The sequence below is a fragment of the Antechinus flavipes genome, chromosome 2 (assembly GCF_016432865.1).
Source record: "Antechinus flavipes isolate AdamAnt ecotype Samford, QLD, Australia chromosome 2, AdamAnt_v2, whole genome shotgun sequence".
Classification (NCBI taxonomy): domain Eukaryota; kingdom Metazoa; phylum Chordata; class Mammalia; order Dasyuromorphia; family Dasyuridae; genus Antechinus; species Antechinus flavipes.
The window spans coordinates 226,821,312-226,827,311 of NC_067399.1; the positions used below are offsets into that span (position 1 = coordinate 226,821,312).

General features: G+C 42.0%; 1 protein-coding gene across 3 annotated transcripts in view; it reads left to right on the top strand.

The window, feature by feature from the left end:
- DTNB (dystrobrevin beta) overlaps window positions 1–4,781 on the top strand; it is a 361,849-nt gene extending 357,068 nt beyond the window's left edge. For all 3 annotated transcript variants that reach the window (XM_051976351.1, XM_051976352.1, XM_051976353.1), the window contains one exon: window positions 1,776–4,781. The gene's annotated coding sequence lies outside the window, so the exon portion shown is untranslated. The remainder of the gene's footprint in view (window positions 1–1,775) is intronic.
- The last annotated feature ends 1,219 nt before the right edge of the window (window positions 4,782–6,000 follow it).

Genomic DNA, 6,000 nt, shown 5'->3' on the forward strand with positions numbered 1-6,000 from the left:
TTGTACCACAGATTGACAATAAGCTGAACAGCATCAAACTGTGTCAGCAAAGCAAATGGGCACAAATCCCCCTTATGTCAGTCTATTTGCTAGATTCCAGAAGTATTACACTATTCTTGAACCTTCTCACCTCCTAGAAAAATATGAAGATTTCCACATAGGTTATGAAGAAAATGCTTGACTACCCCCCTAAGATATCCTCATTCTTCCCAGTCTCATCTCCTCTTCATTTTAAACTTAAGACTTCAACCCTTGTTCCTTCTCCCAAATGATACAACTTCATGTTTGCTTAACTAATGCAAAAGAAAAGTGGAATCAGATTACAGTGCCATGGAACAATAAGCAGACATAATTCTTGAAGCACAGGTTCTTCAAGGGTAGCCCTGATATTTTTTCCTTGTTTTCTCTCCTGTAGTCATCTTTCTAGGTTACAAATTTTCAGGGCTGACTGCGCAAATCTTCTAGTCCAGTCCTCAGAACCATCACAATAAGATAAGGACAACATTGCTCAGTTCCCAGAACTATAACCAATGAACACCTTTGGGGATCTTGGTAGAGGGACAATGGAGGATAGTATTGCAATAACAAACTCTCCAGTGACTTTTTTTCCTATTGTGGATCAAACTCTTAATTCTACTCCTGATCCTCTTCCCTCTTATATTTTCCTCTGTCCTAATTTGTATGTAGTTTACTTTGTTGATATGACATCTCACAAAGTCTAGCTCAGTAACAATGACTATTTAGATGGAAAAGAATCAGCTTAGGATCCAAAGAAAAAGTTCTTTCTTCTGCTGGGTCTCATGGGCTTTGAGTGGCTCCTCCAAACATTCATTCTCTTTGATTAAGATCTCTCTTGATTTTCTCACTAGTAATCTGGGAACACAATTTTGACTTCCCTACAGAAAAAAGAACACACAGACTTCTAAAGCTGAAAAAGAACTCAAAGACCATCTAGCCCAACTCATTTGTTTCCCAGAGGAGCAGACAGAGGCCTTAGAAATAAAGTGACTCCCCCATGATCACACAGCTAGCCAATGGCAGAGAAGAAATTAGATTTAAGTCTTTGATCCCCAGGGGACTGATTTTTCCACAAGTGGTCAGAGAAGATAGATTCACAGTTAGGGGGACATGCTTCTCACCAATCCCTCTACCTGGTAGGTCTTGTAAAGGAATTTATACCATAATTTGTTCATTTGAAACACAGACTCTAATAATTGAGTTATCGACACCTTATATCACATGAAATATCATGTTTCCATTCACTTCCTAATTCAGAGCCAATGCCTTCTTTCCCTTTCTTATGTTTACAAATGCTAATTTTTTTCTCGCCCATCCCCCCTCCCAGATTGCCTCAGTATCTTTGATAGATTCCATCTGATACCTTTCATCTCATAGACTCACAGATCTGGAAAACATCTAAACTGACCAGTATTGTAGAGATAAAGAGACATCACAATCCTTGCCTTATCTCTTCCTTGGAAATATACCCTATATCCTTGACCTTTAAAGGAGTCCCAAAGGATGCTCTTTTCCAGTCCCCAGCCCTCCTAACACACATACCAAGGAAACCATGTTCCCCTGCCTTAGAAGAGAGCCAGAAATAATTCTGCCCAACCCATCTCCAGATACTCTGTGCTTTTAAGATACGGATCTCAACAGCCTGGGACCTACATAGATTACTTTCATGATACCAAACCCTCTCAGCATTTGCCCAGAAACCATTGCAAGAAAAGATGTATATTTTTCTTTTCACTAACAGTAGATCTGTCCTGCAGAGACTCAGAGGACAGTGGAACAAGCTGGCATTGACATGATGAAGGCAGAGCCTTCCCCCAGAGGCACCTTCCCATCCATCATCTTTCCAGCGCACACCTGGACCAAGCCTGCAGCCTGCCTGTCACCGCAGCACCAGGACAAGGAGAGCCAATGATGATGGGAGGAGGGGAGGGACTGCCAGAGGGTCCTACTGGTGGGCCCTTCCCTCAGATTCCTGCATGTACTAGCATCATCACCACTCCCCTCAGGGCATGGGCTCATCTCTACATCATTCAAGGAATTTCCCAGGAGGTTTAAAAAAAAGAAAAAAAGAAAGCACTAATCTTGTGTCGGTGACCTGGGTTTCTTTCTGACTTGCTACCAAAATGTGGGTGATTTCCCAGGGCGGGGGACACTGTTTTCCCACATGACCTTTGACTTCAAAAAACCACCAGCAAGTTTTCTTCTATCATATAAAGAAAGCTTCAGGCCCATTCTCAGCTTTACAGACAGCCATACCCCAGGCCACAGGCTAAAAATAGACTCTTGCCTCTCACTATTGGGTTTCCGCTACATTTGACATTACATGCTCTGTAACCTGGGGAAAGAAAGAGCTCACTGCTTTAGCCCCCAGAGTCCAAAACATAAAGTCCTTTCCTCTACCAGGAATTGCAAGCAAAAGTATTGTAGGTCAGGGAGGATGTGGATGGACAGGTTCTCCCTGTCTGCTTTTCCCTGGAGGCCACTTGGTGAAGCCATCCTCTGCCTTTCATTATGTTTAAATAATTCCTTGGCATACATGATAATCAGTCCTAATTCTTGGTGATTTCCCCCCCCCCATTTTCCCCCTCCTTTTTGGGCTCCAGTGTGTTATATTTAGAAGGAGAGCTGCTATAAATATTTATAAAGGGCAGTGGCTGGAATGAAGTAACAGACTCCACAGCTGGCTCCCTGCATTCTCTCTGCTTCGGCTGACCTCCAGCCTCTGCCTGAATAGAGCCAAGGAAGGCCTGTGAACTGGGCCCAGTGGCTACAAATGGTTTCCTATGGAAACAAGTAGAATCTGTCAGGCTGGAACAGAAATACTTATGGACAACAGATTGTTTACATCCTCATTCTCCCTGTCATCCCTCCTTTTCCACTAACCTTAAGAGAATCTAGGAATGAAAATCATAGACACTTTTAGGTTGAGTCTTTTAGCATTTCTTTGAGACCTGGATGTGAAAGGGAAAGGGCCACAAAAAGAGCTATGTTGATTATTAAGGAGCAAGAAGGAATATGATAAATAAGGAGGGTAGCTACTTTCCCAGGGCTTAAGGGCTCTTGGGCTAACTCAAACAGTACATGCTTAAGAGAGCACTGTGCCCCCCATCACTGTGACTTGGGGCTGAGGAGCCCTGAAGCCTGGGAGAAAGGCTATGGATGTAGGAGGTCAGGCCTCAAATGGTGGTCTCTGAGGCCTACTCATTCATAACAAGGTTGCCTAGTCTCTGCAAAGTTGTGCATAGTCTGCAGAAACATGAAGAGTTTTGTTCTTTGCTTATTTACACGAAACCATTTTGGGTCTACTTTCTTCAAATGTTTGGGTTGGGGAGAAGGGGAGGAAGATGACAGGCTACAAGCAGGAAACAACACACTCAGTATCAAAGGCTCAAAAAACCCTACCCCTAAGAACATCCATACCCCTTCCCATATGTATTAATGTCCTGAGAATAAGACAGCAGAAATCAGGGATGAAGTATGAGACCAGAAATATGGTAGACTGTATTTTCCATTAATTATTGCTTAATTTCTTTTATTCCCAGATTAATTTATAATATTTTTGATAAGAGTAGTAGTTCTTCCCACAGGCCTCTGCCTTCAGACTATGGCCTAGTGAGCAAGTGAATTTAGTTTTTTCAGAACAATTATAGATCAGCAGCAGAAGACATGACCCCCCCCCCAATGACCCCAAAACTCAGGCGGCCCCTTTTTCTCTTCAAACTAGGTTTGGAAAAGACAGTGAAATGACATAAACATAAAATGGAAGCTCATAACTTTCTTGTCTACCTCAAAAGGTCATTGGATCAGATGAGATAATAGTTGGGAAAATGCTTAGCAACATATAATCCGTTGTATGAATATGTTGTCATATTATGGCATCTCTTCAGGGGATCTTGAAGCTCCTAAACCATTTCTTATGGAGATTCAAAGCATAAGCCTCCTTATTGTTTTAGAATTATTTAAATACCTAGCTTGGACCTGTATAGCACTGACATTGGCAACACACACATTCGTTTTAGAGCATTTGCTCTAAGAGTAGGAGCTCCAGACTTAATGGTGCCTGACTAGGTGAACCTCAGAGTCTCTAAGAAACAAGCATTGGTCCCAGTAATGTTTTGACCAATTAAAAAAAACCCATTTCGCAATATCTCAGTGTCAAAAAGTCATCTGATATTAGAGAGTTATCCAAGCCAATTCATCCACGAATATCACCTCTATGAGATCCCTTCTATCCATCCTCTGCTTGAAGACCTCCACTGAATCCATGACCACCTGATGTTGCCCATTCTGCTCTTGGGAACTCTAATTATTCAGAAATTTCCTCTCCAATAATAAAAGCTCACATTAATATAGCACTTTAGGGGTTACAAATAGCTTTAATGAGTATCATTTGATTTGATCCTTACCACCACGTCTCTGCAGCTTCTAATAGTTGCTCCTAGGTCTGTCATCTAGTGCCAAGAAGATCACCACTATCTCTTGAAAGTCAGCGCCTCAATTGAAGACAACTATCCAGTTGCTACTCCCTTCCCACCAGAACTTCTCTCCATGCTAGACATTTCTGGCTCCTTCCACTGATTCTTATATGACAGAGTTTCCAGGTCACGTACTATGGACCAGAGAGAGGTTGCGATTTGCCCAATGTCATACATTAGTAGAGCCAGGATTTGAACTCAGGCTCTCAAGATTCTGTTGTACTACATTCTCCTCGTTTCTTTTATGCCGTGATAGAATCCAATAAAACTTCCTTCTCTATGGAGAAATTTTTTGGTGATAATGTGTAAAACCTTTCTGCAAACTTTAAATCACTGTATGTCTCAATTATTTTTGTTATTATCTTGCTGGTCCCTCTACCCTGGAGGTACTCTGGCTTCTTCCTGTGATACAATTTGTCCTTACAGCCTTCCCAGCTGGTCAGTCTTTCAACCATAGATAGAGATTTAGATGAAAGATGCTGCCCCTCCTTGCTTACTCCATACTGTATAATCACTGATAAGTTATCCATTACAGGAAAGTGCATGTTAGCTCAGCGTCAGGACTTAATACCATTAGAGCTGTTTAAAACTGAAATAAACCCCCTTGGAAGATTGTTCCATGTAACTTTTTGATAGGGCTTTTAATCATTAGTTGGATGTGCTGTAAACATGTACTTCCTCTCAGTTCTGGATTGGACTGAATGATAGCTGAAGTCTCTTCCATCTCTGAAAGGCTGTGATTTTAAGCAGCACCTGCTTGGAGAATGGATATGATTCCTTCCACAGATAAGAGCAACCACCCACTTAACTGAGCCTGTTTGGGTGCTAGATGAGTCCCTGGGCAAGAAGGGATTCAGCTAATAGGCAGGTCAGTTTGGGTAAGAGGAAATTCCTACTAGAGCCCACACAGATGTTCTCCCTGTGTCTGTATCAGACAAAGCTGCAATCTATGCAATTGATGCTGTCTACCACATACAAAAAGGTTGGTCCTAGGGTGAATAAGTAGTATAGCAAAAATGGAACCCCTCACCTCCAACCAGCTTCCTGAGGAAATGGAAGAATTCTGAACAGTCAGATAAGGAAGTACCAGGAAAAGAAAGTATCTACAGGATAAAAAAAGAGAAGGGAGGGCTAACAATACATCACTGTACCAAGAGTTCTGATCACAAAAGGCTTGGGTGGGTGCCTATAACCTAAGTACCTCTTTATAACCAGCCTCTAATTCAACGCTCAATTCAGCAGACATTTACTAAATAGCTCTGCTAAGCAACAGGGATGTCATAGTGACCTCCAGTCTGCCAGGCTGAGTGTCAGTAGTACAGGAATCCAGAGCTTTAGCAAGTAGATGAGGTTATTTTGCTTATGTTAAAAAAGGATGGCATAATGATAAAAAGCTGGCCTCAAAGACAGAGACCTGAGTTCTACTTCTATCTCTTGATCCATATTTGGCTGTGGGATCCTTGGTAAGGCTTAACCATGCAGTCTTGTAAGCTCTCTCTAAGAATAT